This window comes from Muntiacus reevesi, chromosome 1, assembly GCF_963930625.1.
Source record: "Muntiacus reevesi chromosome 1, mMunRee1.1, whole genome shotgun sequence".
Taxonomy (NCBI): domain Eukaryota; kingdom Metazoa; phylum Chordata; class Mammalia; order Artiodactyla; family Cervidae; genus Muntiacus; species Muntiacus reevesi.
The window spans coordinates 142,705,046-142,724,946 of NC_089249.1; the positions used below are offsets into that span (position 1 = coordinate 142,705,046).

The window sequence follows — 19,901 nt, forward strand, 5'->3', positions numbered from 1 at the left end:
GGTGAGTCCACAGCCCCAATTCTTTAGTCCTGCAAGTGAAATGGGAATCCAAGTTCCTATTCATGGAGCAGAATGTAATCCATGAAGACGCCAACACTCACAGTAGCAAGTGAATAGGATATATTAGAGAGGAGGAAAGTACAAAGCTCTCAGCAAAGACACACAGAAGGGGTAAAGAGTACCCCCAAAGGCAGGGATTACAGCAGTTCTATATCTTTACCATTATTAATCTGTACATTTTTGCTTGGCTCCTGTTCTTAAATCACTATTTCTAAATGAGTCAGTTTAAAGATCAAGATACTTAGCTTAACATCTTTATGGCTTCTCTTGATCCTCAGATTAAGTCACCACCCTTTTTAATGCCCCCTGGCCATTTTACACTGGACCAGATATATGGACTTAAGATTAATGATCATCAGTTATTGGGTTTTTTTTTTTTTCCTTCAGGCATATGGAAGAGAAGCTGATTACTGCCCTTCCCTAGATCTGAGTGCTGATAACTTATTAGACCAAAGATACATTCCAGGAATTCAAGACAAAGAATATAGTTTTTAGGATAATGGAGCAAAATGTTTACTGAAAAAAAGATGGAGATCTCAGAGTTCTACACTGACTGCCTAGCAATTTTTACCTCATAAGAAGAAATGAGATAAAGAGCACTTAAATAAATAAGATTACAAGCATAGGCTACAAGCAGATAAATGAGTGCAGTGTTGTGATCTCATCAGCAAGCTAAATGACACACCCATAGGCACTACAATAGTTCCAAGGCCAACCATCAAAGACCAAAAAGTGGGCAGTGACCCAATTCTTGGAAATTTCCATCCCTTCTCCAAAACAGTTGGAATAAACCTCTCACTCATTAGTCTATGATATTACCGAGCCCATGAAGACTAATCACTCACGTATCTTGGGACCTCTCACCTTCTGAGATGGCTCACACTGTCTGTGGAGTGTGTTTCTCCCATGACCACTCTCAAAATCTGTGACAAACCACCTTCTGTTTATGGAACATATATCTCTCTAAATAAACCTTCACTTTACTATGATTCGCTCTTAAACTTTTTGTGTGTGAAGCCAAGGATCCACACCTGGCAGCCTATTTCAGAAACTTGCCTGAGACCTAGGATGTGGCCCTCTTCTCCCATTGTATCCTTCTTAGTGAAACAAACTAAAAACAGAAGCTGCATCTGAAGTTATCAAGGTTACTATCAGGAATCAAAGGAGGACCTAAGAGGAACTAAAGAACCTCTTGATAAAGGAGAAAGAGGAGAGTGAAAAAGCTGGGTTAAAACTCAACATTCAAAAAATGAAGATTGTGGCATCTGGTCCCATCATCTCATGGCAAATAGATGGGGGAAAAATGGAAACAGTGAAACTTTATTTTCTTGCTCCAAAATCACTGCAGGCAATGATTGCAGCCATGAAATTAAAAAATGTTTCTGCCTTTAAAGAAAAGCCATGACAAACCTAGACAGCATATTAAAAAGCAGAGACATTACTTTGGCAACAAAGGTCTGTCTAGTCAAAGCTATGGTTTGTCCAGTAGTCATGTACGGATGTGAGAGTTGGATCATAAGGAAGGCTGAGCACGGAAGAATTGATGCTTTTGAACTGCGGTGATGGAGAAGACTCTTGAGAGTTCCTTGCACTTCAAGGAAATCAAACTAGGCAATTCTACAGTAAATTAACCCTGAATATTCATTGGAGGGGTTGATGCTAAAACTCCAATACTTTGGCCACATGATGCAAAGAGCCGACTCATTGGAAGAGACCCTGATGTTGGGAAAGATTGAAGGCAGGAGGAGAAGGGGACAACAGAGGATGAGATAGTTGGATGGCATCACTGATTCAGTGGACATGAGTTTGAGTAAACTCTGGGAGATAGAGAAGCTCAGAGAAGCCTGGCTCACTGCAGTCCATGAGGTCACACAGAGTCAGACATGACTGAGTGACTGAAAAACAATGAGGAAGCAACCAGAAAAATCCACCAGATAGAATCTTCAACAGTGCTTCAATGTTTTAATGATTGGGGGAATGAGAGGCTGTACTAGTTTAGCAGATGGAGAGAATTGTGTGCTTCTTGTTTTGATCCTAGTTTGAATAAACTAATCGTAGAAGGGCAGGAAATTTTGAATATGGACTGAATATTCAATATTAGAGAATATGAAATTATTAACTGGGACAAAAATGTTGGATTTTTTAAAAGAAAACACCCATATATTTTTAGAGACAAATACTGAAGTTTTTAAGGGTGAAATGGCATGATGTCTGGAATTTACTTTAAAATATTTTAGAAAAAAGAGAAGAAATAGATGAGAAAAATGAGGAATACATTTGTTCTGAATCTGTCTAATGGATATGAGTGTTTATTCTTTTTTATGCTTGAAAGTGCTCCTAACATTCAACAAACTGAAAAGTCATTAAGGAAAACCACTGAACTCTCCCAACAGGAACACATGTTATTACTGAGCCAAACTTGAGTTTGCTTACCCAAATGAGCAAAGTCAATCTACTAACATAGGGTTGTGGTAAAGTAAAGTACAACATTTATTTGCAGGATGCCAAGCAAGAGAATGGGCAACTAATGCTTAGAGGACCTGAACTCCTCAGTGGCTTTCAGGCACAGGTTTTTAAAGACTAAAATTAAGAGTAAGGCTCTTAAGCACGTGATTAGCTCATGGATTCTTCTGATTGGTTGGGTGTTAAGCAATAAAGTGATATCTGGCATCTTGATCATCATTCTTCTGGCTCCAACTTGTTTGGGTCATCTTGGCTGAGGTCAACAGGTTTCATCATGTGGTACTGGTTCTGTAAAACAACTCAAAGATATGTTGCATCAGATTGTTATCTATATGCCTTGAGGAAGAACTAGAAGTCTTATTGACTCTGTTTCATGGTTAAAATTTTCTAGCTTGTTTGCTTTTCCTTTATTTCTACATTTACTCATTTCTGTAATCATCAACTTCTTGAGTCTGCTCTTTAGACCTCTGGGAAGACCTAAAAATCTCAAGTTTTTTCTGCAAACAACAAGTAGGGACAAGAGAGGATTGTACCCAGGAAGGTCCTAAAGGGTCCTGCTCAGTTTCAGGTCCCTCTGCTCTTTGATACTCCTCAATCCAGAGGGGAACAGGGGCGACGACCACTCTGGCTACTTCCTGCTGAACAAGGGCGATGTTGATTCTCCAGGATTAGAGGAGCAAAAGTCTTGGACCTTCTTCTCAAAGAATTCTCAAGTCCCAGGCCTAGAGTCAGCATTTTGCACCATGAAAGCATGATCTCTCTCTTTGACCACTTTGTCATACCATCTGAACAAATATTTGAAAATTAATAAACCTATTACAAAGAGGATGATGATCAATGGAACTTTGTAACAGTACTCAAAAGAGTTCCCCTATTCCAGATGGCAACCAGGAAAATAAGTTTTGGTGTGTATCCTCTTTATGTACATCCCATAACTAGGTAGCCTTTTGAATTATTCTGTTTATTCAGATTTCAACTTCTCCAGAGGTATTGATGTATGTGCAGCATGTGGTATGAGCCACTGCACATACTTTTTCTTGTTTTGCCAATAGGAAATCACAGGCTATTCTATTATCTAAGACCACATGAGTTCAAAGATATCTGTTGGGCTGCAATACTTTAAGCTGTGTCCTCAGCAATTTGGCAGATTTCCCAATTGTGGTAGCTAGATTATGAATCATATCTCTATTGATGTAAACTCTGGCAGTTGGTGTGAGGTTGCCAAAAATACTTTGTCCTATATTGTCCTAGTAGCCTGATGATACCTCTCTTCTAAGACGCATGTTTGAGTTGGAGAGGGAAGTAATGCTCTTAAGGTTGTGCCCAGACAAGCGCAAAGAACGTCCCAGTAGGCACGACCCTTCCATTTGCCAGCTGTCTAAACAGCGATGTGCCCACCCCCGTGAAGGTGAATCACTCCCTGTGCCACAGACAAAGATGTATCCTGAAGGGGAGCAAGTTATACCTCCCAGAGTAGTGTCATTGATTCTTTCATTTTTGGGGAGTTCAGAGATTATGTTATCAAGCCAGGGGTGAGAGCCACTGCAAGCCTTCCATAGTCCATTTACATGATACCCAACTTGTCTGGCTCTCTGACACAAATTAGTGTCATTTTTAGACTTTACACATTTGTCAATTGTACATTTCAAGGGATTTTGTTCATCACATTTTTTCAGAATAAATTTGAGGGACCGAGGGGGACCAGTAGTAACTTTTCCTCCAATGGAAATTATCTCAGACAGGTTGAAACAAGGGACTGGAATATTGTGATGTCGCTTGGTTAGCTGAACTTGCCATGTGACACCTAAGGGAGGATGATTATATAAGGTAATGGGGTCCGGAACAGTATCAAAATCTGTTACGGGAACCACCAATTCATGGTTGGTTTGAGGTCTCAAATGACACTTCACACAATCATTTAAATTCCCACCTCTGTCTATGTTCAGAGATAACCTATCTTCCTTCCAGGAAATGGCAGACACCAGTGGAATGAGACAGTAAAGAAAAGCAAGAGCCATCATTATTGTTGGGGCCAACAGCTTGTATGGGAAAATAGCACTGGTGCTCAACTTTGGTATTAATCCTATTATCACAAGGCTTAAACTAAAATAAAGAAAGGTTTAAGTATCTCCTATTATCAATATCACAACAAATTACAGATTTGCTTGACTATGATATAATCACAGGTAAAATGATTAGATGAAGTGGCAAACAAAAGGATAAAAGCAAGAATAAACCAGAAAAATGCTCCAGTCAATTATAAATGTTATGATGGATGGCCACTAGTCATTCACTAGTTATCTAAGATACTTTCTCTGTTTTTAAATGAAGCCCTAGTCCAGACTTGCAGCAAGGAGTACTGGCTTCAGTCGGCTTTTTCGTTGTCTTTTCTGTAACTTCTGAGGGCTATGAATCTGTGGCTGGGTCAGAAGCCAGTTTCACCCGTATGCAATGGATCCGCGGTTTGATTCCTGTCAATTTAATAGAAGAGTGGGTTAGTAGTAGAACCTAAGTCCTCACCCACCAGGGCTGAATTTGGTTGTTGGGTATACATCTTTCCACATTATTAGGAGCACCCAGTCTCCAGGTCTAAAATGCTAGAGGGGGATATCTGTGGGAAACATCACTTTACTAGTAGCAAATTTAGGAATAACATTTAAAACTAACCCCAGCATATGCACATATCTTACAGTGTCTAGTTCTTTTACCTTTTGATCACATGTCTGATCATATAACTGCTCAGAATAGAGCATACAGTATTTCGTAAGGACTCAACTGGAGTCTACTTCTAGGACCCACTCTAATTCTAAGCAATGCAAGCAGTAACACTCTTTCCCAGGTTAAGTTAATTCTTGACAGATTTTAGCTATCTTCCTCTTTAAAGTATGTTTCTAGTTGATTGTAGCCTCCAAAATACATGCAAATTCCATTTATTCCACATTTTTTAGATACCTACTGAATCACTTTAGCAATTAAACTACCTCTATTATTACTCTGCATTAATTGAGCTCGGTAACCCAAATCTAGGAATTATCTCATAGAGCAAGACCTTTACTACTTCTGAAACTTTTTCAATCCAGCAAGAGAATGATTCTAAGCAGACTGTAAAGGTGTTTGCCATCACTAGTAAGTAAAGTTTCCTTTTACTTTAGGCATGATTGTAAAGTCTACTTGCCAATCTTTCTCAAGCACTCCCCTCTAGCTTGGACTCTGTGCAAGACGGGGGAGATCTCATCTTGAAATTATTTTAAGCGCAAAGCATACACTTTTGTAATAATCTTTGAATTGCCTTTGCATATTTGGTCTTTTAATGTAGTCCTGTATCCACTGGATGCCTATAATGGGTGCTCATGTATATTGCTGCAATTACTTTCTCCATTAGATAGTCATGAATTAAAACCACTCTGGTCATTTATCATTTGATCCTAAATGGGTAAGGTCATATCACCATTCTCATGATATTTCGATGTTCTCAGGTGAGTGTGTAAGTGTGTTAAGTGTGTAAGTGAGTGGTTGTGTCCGACTCTTTGTTGACCCCATGGACTGTAGCCCACTAGGCTTCTCTGTCCATGGAATTCTCCAGGCAAGAATGTTGGAGTGGGTAGCCATTCCTTTCTCCAGGGGATCTTCCTGACCCAGGGATCAAACCTGGGTCTTCTGTATTTCAGGCAGATTCTTTACTGTCTGAGCCACCAGCATATGTGGGGCTAAATAAACAGGGCTATAACCAAAGGCATTTTGTCCTGAAGGCTGTTCTGGCAGCTTGGTCAGCTATGCTGTTCCTTTTCAAAGCAAAAGAGTCAGATCTCGGATGTCTTGGGCAATGTGCAAATTGCCACCTCCTTTGGCTTGAGCATGTGTCTAGCAGCTTCAGAACTTCTTTGGTGTGTTTGATTTCTTTTCTTTCAGAAGTGAGCAGTCTATCTTTCCCAATTACCCTATGTATGTTTACAACTGAAAAGGCATATTTCGAGTCAATATAGATGTTGACTTTTTTACCTTCATTGAGATGTAAAGGTCAAGTAAGGGCAATAATTTTAGCTTTTGGGGCAAAGATACATGACGACAAAGCCTCCGCTCCTAGGACCTCCTACAAGGTTACCACTGCATATCTGGTCTTTCAGCTTTGGTGGCCTATGAGGTTACTTCCATCTGGGAACATCTCCAGGTTTGGATCTCCAAAGGGAATTAGAATCAGATCCAAGCACCTGCTCAGTGATATGCCAATAATCATTCATGCACCTCTGGGACACCCAAAGGGGTTGGGAGCAGGGTGGCTGGGTTCAAGGAGGACACAGTCTTGGGGTCACATTAGAATTATCAAGTAAAATTACCTACTATCCTCCCAAGTGATCTAAAGTGAGACAATATCCACTCTTTTGTTCCAACAGTGACAACACGCAGTGGGATGTACACACCATGGTTGGCTGTCCTGGAGTGAATTCCTCTGCTTCTTGCAACAAATTCAGAGTAGCAGCTATGACTCTCAAATACATCTGGATTATACTGTCCAAAGCCTTTGTGAAATAGGATACTGGGCGTTTCATCGACTGTGGGTCAATACCTCCAGTCTCACTGTGCTGTACTTAGTTGCTCAGTCATGTCTGAGTCTTTGTGACCCCATGAACTATAGCCCACCAGGCTCCTCTGCCCATTGGGCTTCTCCAGGCAAGAATACTGGAGTGGGTCACCATGCCCTCCTCCAGGGAATCTTCCCAACCCAGGGGTCGAAACCAGGTCTCCTGCATTGAAGGTGAATTCTTTACCATCTGAGCTGCCAGGGAAGCCTAAGAATACTGGAGTGGGTAGCCTAGCCTTTCTCCAGGGGATCTTCTGGACCCAGGATTTGAACCAGGGTCTCCTGCATTGCAGGCGGATTCTGTACAAGCTGAGCTACCAGGGAAGCCCCTCCAGTCTCACTACCTGTCTTTTATGTTTAAAAAGATCAAATGACTTTTTCAAACCTGGCAAACACAGAACAGAAGCAGTCAGTAGTTTTTTTCTTCATTGTTAGGAAAGTCTCTTGACATTCTCCAGTTCCCACCACGGCATTATTGTCAGTCTTTTTTAGGGCCTCATACAACAGTTCAACTATTAGCTTAATTTGGGGATCCTGGGGATCCAAGCGCAGCAGAATCCTGCCATTGCAGGAACCGATGCAGCTGCCTTTGGTGGTGGCCACCGCACCCTGGCTCCTGTCTCCTGGCAGTCCTGGAGCCTATTTCTTTGGCCTTTTCTCAGTTTGGATCCCAGATATTTCGCTGACGTTTGGGAAATTTGGGCCTTTTTCCAAGAGATTTTATAGACTCATTTGGCCAGACGGTTCAAAATAGTCCCAGTGTTTTCACTTGAGTTCTTTGTATTGCGAGCTGTGGAGGATCATTCACATATCTGAGCAGAGCTCCTTCCTGTAGCTGGAGCTCCCTCATATCTTTAGCTAGCACTTTCCTGAACACCGTGAAGGTGTTTTAAGTCCTTGCAATACTGTCTAGCAGTATTGCTGCTTGCTTTGGTTTCTAGATCTTCCCAAAAAATACAAATAGCTCTTGGGATTCAGGACTCAAAATAACACAGAAAAAGACCTCTACTAAGCCTAATGAAAGTTTCCAGGTAAGAGGATCAGCAGAATATAGGGATTTGGGACCACAGGGTGAATATCTTTCACTATCTGATTTGTGGCTCTCCTGTCCTGAACAAACCAGTAGTTCTCAGTGCCAGGCTTCTTAAAGGCAGGATGGAGTATCATATAGTGACTGAGGCAGTCCAATAAGCAAGTATTTCAAAATGCCAATCCAGCCTTGGTCTGGATCCCTGTTTTGCTTGCTCCTTTAAGGGATATTGCCTTAAGCTCAGAGCCTAAGTGTCCAGCTTCAGCTTCACCTTAACTGCTACAGCCATCCAGACTCTTCCTGTCCACCTATCAGTCCATGCTCCCAGGCTTCCCTGCTGCAAGATGTCTTCAGGGACGCTGGTGGTGACTCCTCCATCCCCTGACAGGAGGGCTGGCTGCAAGGCACAAGTTTGTTCCAGTGGTAACTTTATATCCAGTATTTCAAGAGTGAAAGTCACTTTAGCATTCAATTTAGTTAAAAAATCTTGCCCCAGCAATGCAACTGGGCACTCTGGCATGTACAAAAAAAAAAAAAAAAAAAAAAAAAGTTGTGTTTTAGATTAGGAGCCTCAACCTAACAGCCTAGGGATTGCAAAAACAGTTTTTGAAGAGGCTTTCTAGATACTCCTCTTGCCAAGATGTGTTTTCTTTGGGTTAACTCTTTGGGTCCAACTCCTTGCGAATCCAGTGTTCAAAACTGAGCAAGTGTATTTCCATACAAATTGTGAAATTATTTGTTCTAATTCTGTGAAAAATACCGTTGGTAGCTTGATAGGGATTGCATTGAATCTATAGATTGCTTTGGGTAGAATAGCCATTTTGACAATATTGATTCTTCCAATCCATGAACACGGTATGTTTCTCCAACTGTTTGTGTCCTCTTTGATTTCTTTCATCAGTGTTTTATAGTTTTCTATGTATAGGTCTTTTGTTTCTTTAGGTAGATATACTCCTAAGTATTTTATTCTTTTTGTTGCAATGGTGAATGGTATTGTTTCCTTAATTTCTCTTTCTGTTTTTTCATTGTTAGTGTATAGGAATGCAAGGGATTTCTGTGTGTTAATTTTATATCCTGCAACTTTACTATATTCATTAATTAGCTCTAGTAATTTTCTAGTAGAGTCTTTAGGGTTTTCTATGTAGAGGATCATGTCATCTGCAAACAGCGAGAGTTTCACTTCTTCTTTTCCTATCTGGATTCCTTTTATACCACTTGTAAAAGAATGAAACTAGAACACTTCCTAACACCATACACAAAAATAAACTCAAAATGGATTAAAGATCTAAATGTAAGACCAGAAACTATAAAACTCCTAGAGGAGAACATAGGCAAAACACTCTCCGACATAAATCACAGCAAGATCTTCTATGACCCACCTCCCAGAATATTGGAAATAAAAGCAAAAATAAACAAATGGGACTTAATGAAAATTAAAAGCTTTTGCACAACAAAGGAAACTATAAGTAAGGTGAAAAGACAGCCCTCAGATTGGGAGAAAATAATAACAAATGAGGAAACAGACAAAGGATTAATCTCAAAAATATACAAGCAACTCCTGAAGCTCAATTCCAGAAAAATAAACGACCCAATCAAAAAATGGGCCAAAGAACTAAACAGACATTTCTCCAAAGAAGACATACAGATGGCTAACAAACACATGAAAAGATGCTCAACATCACTCATCATCAGAGAAATGCAAATCAAAACCACAATGAGGTACCATTACACGCCAGTCAGGATGGCTGCTATCCAAAAGTCTACAAGCAATAAATGCTGGAGAGGGTGTGGAGAAAAGGGAACCCTCTTACACTGTTGGTGGGAATGCAAACTAGTACAGCCACTATGGAAAACAGTGTGGAGATTTCTTAAAAAACTGGAAATAGAACTGCCATATGACCCAGCAATACCACTTCTGGGCATACACACTGAGGAATCCAGATCTGAAAGAGACACGTGCACCCCAATGTTCATCGCAGCACTGTTTATAATAGCCAGGACATGGAAGCAACCTAGATGCCCATCAGCAGATGAATGGATAAGGAAGCTGTGGTACATATACACCATGGAATATTACTCAGCCGTTAAAAAGAATTCATTTGAATCAGTTCTAATGAGATGGATGAAACTGGAGCCCATTATACAGAGTGAAGTAAGTCAGAAAGATAAAGAACATTACAGTATACTAACACATATATACGGAATTTAGATAGATGGTGGCGATAACCCTATATGCAAAACAGAAAAAGAGACACAGAAATACAGAACAGACTTTTGAACTCTGGGGGAGAACGTGAGGGTGGGATGTTTTGAAAGAACAGCATGTATATTATCTATGGTGAAACGGACCACCAGCCCAGGTGGGATACATGAGTCAGGTGCTCGGGCCTGGTGCACTGGGAGGACCCTGAGGAGTCGGGTGGGGAGGGAGGTGGGAGGGGGGATCGGGATGGGGAATACATGTAACTATATGGCTGATTCATGTCAATGTATGACAAAACCCACTGAAATGTTGTAAAGTGATTGGCCTCCAACTAATAAAATAATATTAAAAAAAAAAAATAAATAAATAAAAAAAAAAAAAGAAAAAAAAAAAAAAAAAACTGAGCAAGTGGCTCCAGTACCAGCCAGAAAGACAATCTACTTCCCACAAAAGGGTTACCCAGGCTCCTGGTGGGAGACTATTTCCCCGAGCAGAGTCCCCTTAGAGAATCCTGTCACTCTCTCGTCTCCAGCATGAACAATGCTTTCTCCTGCTCTTCCAGTTTCTTTCGGAAGCTGAGGCAGACTTTCTTTCTGTCGCCTTCTTGTCTTACAATAGGGACTGCTGCCGACCCACTTTTACATGTCCCATTGGTGGGCTTTTTTCTCTGGGCCACCCTTCACTCTCTTGGTTCCCTGGGTCTTATTCTCCGCTCAGATTTTTGTCTCCCCTTTCTCCACTGAGTGTCACTGCCAAAAGGGACTTCTGCTGCTTCATTTCACGGGTCTCTTTTCCACCTTGTATTCCCTCCCTACTGTGAAACACTGAAAGCAGTTTCTACCAAATAAGATAACAACAAGCCAAAAAGTCCTTATGTCTTCTGCAACTGGGGCACTCTAAATCACAAAGTCCAATTAACTAATTTGAAATTCCCTAGATTATCTAGATCCACATCTGCACATTGGCGTTATACCCTGTACATTCTTTTCCAAAACCTCAGGGATTTTCCTGTGGTTGTTTGCACACTCCTTCCATTATGAAATCTCCAGTGTTGGTTCTCCCTTTTGGAGCCCTACCATAACGCACTCCTTGTAATGCTCAATTCCAATTTTATCTCCTAGGTCACTCTCCTCCCAGTCTGGATCTATGATGGGAATTGCTTTTGCTGCTGGTGCTGGGATGGGTTTGCCAGGGGCAGCAACATGCTTTCTACCTGCCTCTTCTCTAGCCTTTTCTATTGGGTTCACAAAAAGTTTGTTCAGGGTTTTCCATAACATTGAGCAGAAAAACACGTATGAATTTTTTAGTCAATGCAATATTTCCATCCTCTTCTCTTCCTCAGTCAATAGAGTGGTTAGCGAACTTTGATATCAGCCCAACTGGGGTTGCCAAAGATGAAAGAGAATGAATTTTCCATCCTGGTAGTGTCATCCCAGTAGGTTAGCATATTATTTTTGCAATTCAACATGTCTGATATTGAAAAGGGAGAATGGATCCACATGAATCCTGCTGGATGATCTTGGGCATTTATTCCTCCAATATGAATCTGCCTCAGTGGGAATCACCCTGAATGAACGTTAGTGGTTCCCTGACCAAAATGGAAGCTCTATCAGGTATGAGAGGGAGACAACCCCTCCTTCCTCAGCTCCTGCCAGAGCAGGTGAGAATGAATTGGCTACTGTGGGATCTATGGCTCCAGCCCCTGCTTCCACATTTTGCCCATCATTCAGAGGCAGTTGTGATGGATATCTAGGAGCATTTATTTGTTGAATTAATTTCCCATCTCTTGATTCCTGAGAATAGGGCAAACCTTTTAAAATCTCTTTATTGGAGGAAATTTCTTTCTGTATCATAATTCCATGCATGCTACATTTTTCTCTGGATAGGCTCACTTGGAATTAATAGCATAAGGGTTGTACATAAGAGCATCCTCCCATTTTCCTCCCCTCTCACAAAATAGTTCTGGTTCAAAGACAGTGTTATAATTTAGAGAGCCATTAGGGAGCAGTGTTGTCCAGATCTTAAGATGTCCTGAGGCTAAACAGTGTTACAATAGATTACCATTTTTTTCTCCTTTTCCGAGGTGCTTAACTAAAAATATCCCAGTTCTGCAAAATATACCCTAAGGGGCTACAAGACGGAGCAGAGCTCTGACTACCCATCTTTGTTGCTCACAGCTGGTACTATCAAACATCCAGGGAGCAAGCAAGCTCACGAACACAAGGCATCCCTCAGGGTTACAGATTCCTTAGTCCAGTACAGACAGTCCCCCAAATCAATATCCCACCACAGTCTTTGTACCCCAAACAACATAGCTAAGTCAAAACCAAGAAAAGACAAAAGGCTGAGATAAAAGTAGAAATTTAAAAGAAAACTGTTAAGAATAAAATCAAAACACAAGGAAGCATTTTCCTTAAAGAGAAGAAATTACAGTGTACAAAATTAAGCATGGAAAAGAACCCAATGTGAGGATGTTGAAAGATAAATTTGCAAATGTATGGTAATAAATAAAAAACAAATGAAATAAATGATATTGTGGCAAAACTTTAAAATAATCAATTAGTGATCCAAAAGGTAAAATCAAACACATAATCCTCATCAGATGAATATAAAGAAAAATCAATAAAATGTTCAAGATTTTAAAAAGGTTCCATATGCAGAACAGTCCATTTAACAATACAGAACAGACAATTGTCATTAAAGAGTTGCAAACCGCAAAAAAGCTAAAACAGGAAAGTACTTCACAAATAACAAAATCTAAATTTAGAATAACAAATTCTAAACCACCACAAAAATCATTCATGTTTCTTATAATAAAAGTTTGTGTAAATTGATAAACTAAATTTTTAAAAAAGGAGAATTGAAAGCAATCAGTACTAAACATGATAAGTTGCCCAAGTCCAGAAGTTAAGGGTATAATGTAAAAAAATGGGATCACTATTAGCTATCTGAAGTGGGAATAGTTATAACTTTTACACTTGATCTTAGCCAAAAGGCCGAGAAGCGATAGTTATGACTTTTTAGGAACTTGGAACACCTAATAAAATCAGAAATAATACATATACTCTCCCCTTGAAAAGTTACACCAGAAGTGAAACCACCAGGACTTAACAATATGTTCAGTCCTGGGTTTTTCACGACAAAGACTCAGAAAATAATGTCCTTTAATAAGAAAAGGATTGAGCCAAAGAAGCTCAATGCCCACTGTGGAATCAGAGTGGCTACTAGACACCACACCAGAGACACAGTGCACTGGTTAGGGATGTCCCAGGTACATTAGAGAAAAAAACAACCTGCAGGTAATGTGGCTGGTATAAGCCCATTTTTGTAAATAGATATAAAACCATAGAAATTAGAATAGACAGTAAATAGATTAAAATATGCTCAATTTTATTAGTCAGGGAAATGCTAACAAAACTGGTTCCTTGGTTGGAGAAAACTGATGATGGCCAGTGCTGAGCCAAATATCCCTCCTCTCCACCTTCAAAGGAGCTGCAGGAACTGTTAGGCTTTTCAGGTAATTAAATGTGAAAAGTATATAGTAATGCCAAACTCTGGGTGGTCACAAAGAACGGGGTTGGAATATGATCTGTTCTGTCTCTAGCTAAAAGGAAGTCCACGAAACTGCCAGCAAACTCGGGGACTGGGGGTGGGGGGAGAGCACACGAAGAATAGGCTGCCCATTCTGAAAAGTTAATTCAGCATAGAGGAAATGCAAGTAGATAACAAACATGAAATGAGTGCAGTCACAAGCCAAGAAAAGGCAAATCAAAGCTGTTTTCCATCCCTGATTAAGGGGAAATTGGTTTATGCTGGTGCAGTCTTGCAGGAAGGCCAGGTGAGTCTGGAATTGAAGACTGCGAAACAGAGCCAAATTCAATCTACAATTCGCTCTGTTTATTGTACGCAATCACCCAGGCATCGTTAAGTTAGTCATGTAAGTGGGAAAGAGTGGCACCCCTCCCACTCCATCCCAGGAAATGAGTCTCAGGACTAGTGTGAGCAGGAAGTCACAGAGCCTCCACCTGCATGGGCTCAGTCCCCAGACAAGAGTCTTCTAGCTGCTCAGTTCAGTGGTCTCATTTTAAGGAGTAATAGGGAGTACCAGTTATGCTCCAAGGGGTCTTGTCTCATCGGTTGCTCCTGTTCCAGTGAAGTCAAACCTTGGCCCTTAGCAAACAAATTCCTTACCCATATTAACACTTATTACGTCACATTTAAATATTCACATTCTAGCATCAGATGTTTAAAAGCAGTCTTTGTGGAGGCTCACATTGGCCACTGTGACTCCATTTTGAACTACTTAACATAGCGTATTGTCACATAAGATGAGTAGGAATCAAATGATTAAATGTCACATTGAAACAGTTATGCATCCCCCTCCTCCGTATCTTTGGGGTGTATATTGCTAAATGTTTCTAGTCTTTCTTGTTTCCTTTCTCCACAGTTCACCCTTCTGCTGTATATTGTTAGAGCAAGTTCCTTAGAACATAAATCAGCACTCATTACTGCACGGATTAGAAGCTTCTTGAGTCTTTCTGTGCTAAACCCCTTTTGATGGCACTCCAAGCCTGACCTGAACCTTGCCACGTTTGCCCCAGACTCGGTGTTTAAACCTCACTGTCCACATTGACTTAGGGGTTCTGAACCCAGAGTGGATAGAATTTTAAGGTGTCTAGGATCTCCGGTCAAGGCTATGGTTTTTCCAGTGGTCATGTATGGATGTGAGATTTGGACTGTGAAGAAAGCTGAGCACTGAAAAATTGATATTTTTGAACTGTGGTGTTGGAGAAGACTCTTGAGAGTCCCTTGGACTGCAAGGAGATCCGACCAGTCCATCCTAAAGGAGATCAGTCCTGGGTGTTCATTGGAAGGACTGATACTGAAGCTGAAATTCCAATACTTTGGCCACCTCATGCAAAGAGTTGACTCATTGGAAAAGACCCTGATGCTGGGAGGGTTTGGGGGCAGGAGGAGAAGGGGACGACAGAGGATGAGATGGCTGGATGGCATCACCGACTCGATGGGCACGAGTTTGAGTAAACTCTGGGAGTTGGTGATGGACAGGGAGGCCTGGCGTGCTGCGATTCACGGGGTCGCAAAGAGTCGGACATAACTGAGCGACTGAACTGAACTGAACTGAACTGAGGATCTCCAGCAGGAAAGACTGGAATTTTCATTCATATATGAGTGGATTTATAGCATGATACAGTTATCAAAATAATAATTTGAGATACAGAATATGTGAGCTTTTTAACCTATTATTTAACAAGATTGGCAGATCTAAACTATTTTTGAATTTTGGCAAAGTATAAGACTGTGTTTCATAATACCTGCAAAACTGTAACATGAAATGAAAAAAGCTATGATTTCTAGTGGTGACAAAGTCATGATTCTGTTAATAATATCGGACCACCAAAGCTCCAGGTTAAGGATCCCCACCCTACACTCATTCCTCATCAGTCCAAAAGGTCAGTTCCCCTGATTCACTAAAATATGTGTGCTCCCACGCCCCTCCACTTCTCCATATACCAAGACACTCAACTATCAAGTCTTAGCTGCTACTAAAGAAAACCCACAAGCCCAAAATGGCATCACTCATGCTAAAGCCAACACCAATCCTAGACGTCACACTTGACTTACTTGCAGTTTCCACCTTTCCCAGAAATGTAATCTTAGCCAACCGGATTGGAATTTTCTGATTGGCACCAAGGAGATAATCTGTCCTATGGGCCTTCTCCATAGCCTGCACCCAGAGGAAGAAGCTGTCTACATGATGAAACTGTCATTCTTTCCCCTCAAAAGATGTCCTGGCCTAAAACTAATCTTTTCTTTCCCTAATGGCTCTCTGCCCCACCCTTCTTCTTATCAAAACCCTTCCATTTGTGGAATGTCTGGGAGCACCCTTCTAGTTGCTAGAGGGCATGCTCCCCGATTTGACCTTCAAATTGGCTGGATTATGTTTTTTACCACTGCTCACCCACAGAGGTCCTTATCCTGGAAGGAGGATGAGTTCTCTGCAGAACAGAACTTGGTCTCCTGTGCAGCTGTGTCTCAGGGCCTAGAATACAAGCAAAGCACATGACATATTAATAGAATTCAAAGTTTAACGTTTAGTATGTAGTAAAGCAACCCATTTTGTACTCGAGGAAGAAAAGAAGTTACTTTTCTAGTTATGTGTTTGCTTAAATTTATATGATCATTAACAGTAAACGTTACTCTTGTTAGAAAAAGAATTTAATCAATCTTCTAACAATGAAGGAAATGTAGAAAAAGTGACTACTTCCAAATCTATCCACAGTCAGAAATACTCTGAAGAAATAGATTGAGGATAAAATTCAGCCCTCACGTTGAGGGAATAGAGCAGACAGAATCGAAAGTCTGGGTCCCCTAAGCTCCAAAGCTCTCACTTATACCATTGCCTCCAAAGATACTGTCAATTTCACCTCCCAACCGTGTTTTTAAAGCAAATACTTTAGTCCTCCCTCATTTCCTTCTGGTCTTCATTTTCTCCTCTTGTGACACTACTATTTTAATATCCCCAATTTCAGAGTAATGGAGGCCTAGGAAGGTGCCTTTCTCATGAGCCAGTGAGAGACAGAGCAGGTCGTAAAGCTAGGGGCCAGTTCAGCGCCCACCCCTTGCCCCACACTTCTACCAGCCTTACCTGGAGAGGGGCTCCAGCCCTAGGACATAGCCCTGAGCAGAATGAGGGAGCAGGCTGGAGGGCTGACCCAGTCTTTTGTTGACTCCTCCCTCCCCTTGCAGAGTTTGCAAATTTCTAGGACCAATCCCTTACCAATCCCACCCCTTTGCTGCCTCTCAGGATATCTCATGCAGCCCAGAAGTCACTGCTGATTTCCAATCCATAACCACGGAGTTCCATCTCCAGCTCTGATTCTCAGGCACCTCTGTGCTCCACCCCTACACCACTGCCAGGATTCCAGCATCTCAAGGAGATAAAGGCCACCACTCATTGCTAAGTTATTCACCCATGACCCCAGGAGTCAACCTTGACTTCCCTCTTTTCTTCAATCTCCACGTTTAATCATTCCCAACCCCCTGGAATGTTTGCTGCTTTTTCTCTACATGGCTCTGTAATCACACTGGACTCTATGCAGCCTTCCTGGGACAGAGCCTTCCCCATCCTCTGCTTCAGTTCCTCTCTGAAGCACCTAGACAACAGTATTTGCTGCACATTTCCTGAGCTGTTTCACAGATGCTAAAACCTCTGCCAAACAGAAGAGATTAACTACTTGATGACCATGAGCACATAGCCCCCAGATCTCCTGGAGCCTGAGGATTGATAAAGTGACACTGTCCTGTTATCTCACCATCAATCAACCAGAAACTTGTGCCCAAGTTGATCACATACCCTGGGACTCCACTCCCTCACCTGGGCTTTGAAAATGCTTTCCAAGAAAAAAAAAAAAACAACTTTCTAGAAACCCATCAGGGAGTTCAAGTATTTTCAGCACTAGTTACTTTGGACTCCTTGCTTGGTGCCCTGCACTTTTCTTTATCATAACCCAGTGTAAATAAACTGGCTTTACTGCATGCAGGCAAGCAGACCCAAGTTTGGTTCAGTGAAAGCTCCCAGTGTTTGTCACAGGGCCCTGCAGTAAGTATGGGCACACATCATGGCTTGGAGATAAATAAACATGGCCAATATTCAGTTCACAAATCACTCAGTTTATTGCAAGCAATTAGCATGCAAGACATGTTAGTCAAAGTTGGGAATATAGAAAAGAGGGTAGGGAACCTCTCCGAGGAGAAGTCTGGGCAGGAGACATGTCAGCAGGACCAGTGCTCTGCTGGCTGCAGTGGGTCTCCAGACAAGTGTGGGTGGGAAGTGGCCCTCTGCTCCGCCAGGGCCGCTGGCAGTGTCCCTATGCAGCAGCTCTCAGCAGGTGGAGGCAGGTCCTCAGTGAAGCATCTCATTTAAGGAATAACAGTTACCCCTGGGGAGGGGACCTTGGCTCATAAGTTGCTTCTCCTGTTCCAGTGACTTGCGTCACTCATCTGACTTCTCTTAGCCTATCCCTCTGAGACAGCTGCAGTCCTCCAGCCAACTTTTCAGGACAAAAAATATGGAAGTTCACCCTGGCCACTGAGGCTTACAATCTTTAACACAGCTTACAGTCCTACAAGTTTCACTCAAGAAGAGTAGGAATCACAAGACAAAGGAAATCACATTATAACATCATTTATAACTCATGTTTGAGAACATTTATAATATTAATGGTACTTAATCTCAAAAGTTCAGTTTATACTGTTTTATATCTCAAAAAGAGACAGTTGATTAATTATGGCCAACATTATAATACCAAAAACTTATAAATGCTTAGTGCTCACATACCTGCATTCAGTTTTTGTTGCAAAGTCCCTTGGCTGTAAGAAAGAATATTTGAAAAAAAAAAAAAAGAAAAGAATTATTGATACATCAGTTCCATTGATAAGAATTAGCTATTGATGCTGAAGTGGTTTCTTCTTGGTATTTCTTCTGTGATTGTATGAATGGAGTTGTGTGGTGAGGTCCTCATGATGTCAATTTAAAATAAATAAATAAATAAAAGCACACAGCCAATTACTATAAAGAGATAGATAGATATTACAACTACCCAGTATTTTTGAGGCTGGTAGGTTAAGCCTATTAATTTTAGCCAGCATTCAGGAATAAAAGCCTACACAAGAAACAATATGAAGCCAAACTGGAAAGTTAAAAAGAGAAAAGCACGTTTATGAATTGCTCTTTTCAGCAACAGCCATGGTGAATTTTCTACCATTTTCTCCATGGCTTTGCACATTCTCAGTTTTGAGTCTGTGCAAGAGCATGAGGGAGGAAAAGTTGAGGAAAAGATCATAGCACCACAGCCCACACACTGTTGCTCCTGAATACCTTTAAAAGCCTTGGTTTCCAGGATCTCAGCTTCCACATGTATCTAAAGCTGATATGCCTGGGAAGATGACTGAGATATGACCTTCCCCTATCTCTTTCTCAATCTTTCTCTTCCCTCTTTATGAAATGACCACTAGATTCACTATGGGGACATTTCCCCCTGGTATAAAAATCTGGTTGAGACTGCCTGCTTCTGAGTAGAAATTCCTAACATGCCCAGCTTGGAGGCTTCCATAAGAAATATTGAAAGAAGAGGTACTTCATCTCATCCAGGCAACAAGCGTCTCCATCCCATTCGTCCATTCACTCATCCATTCATCCATCTATCTACTCATCCATCTATCCACACATCCATTCACACATACATCCCTTCATGCATCCACCCATCCATCCCTCTCTCCCTCCATCTCTGTCTCTATTGGACTGAGAATCAGAAGTAAGATACATGTCCCCAAGATGTACGTCAACACCATTATTTGAACTGAAATGTGAAGTCTAAGTTTCCTGATAGAAAGTATGATTTGTCTGGGACTTCCTTGGTAATCCAGTGGTTGGGAGTGTGCTTGCAAGGTCAGGGCACATGTGTTCGATCCCTGGTCTGGGAGGATACCACAGGGTGTGTGGTAATTAACCCTGTGAGCTGCATCTACTGAACCTGAAGCTCTAG

The 19,901-nt window shown here is 41.3% G+C and overlaps 1 long non-coding RNA gene and 1 pseudogene across 1 annotated transcript; both read right to left on the reverse strand.

Moving 5' to 3' along the window:
- LOC136150945 (phosphatidylinositol N-acetylglucosaminyltransferase subunit P-like) overlaps positions 1-19,121 on the reverse strand; it is a 40,792-nt pseudogene extending 21,671 nt beyond the window's left edge.
- On the reverse strand, positions 2,527-17,158 carry LOC136150955 (uncharacterized). The gene is made up of 3 exons (XR_010659956.1): positions 17,003-17,158; positions 16,316-16,396; positions 2,527-4,994 (listed from the first exon to the last, which is right to left on the reverse strand). It is a non-coding gene; the product is annotated as an uncharacterized lncRNA (long non-coding RNA).
- Positions 19,122-19,901: the final 780 nt, after the last annotated feature.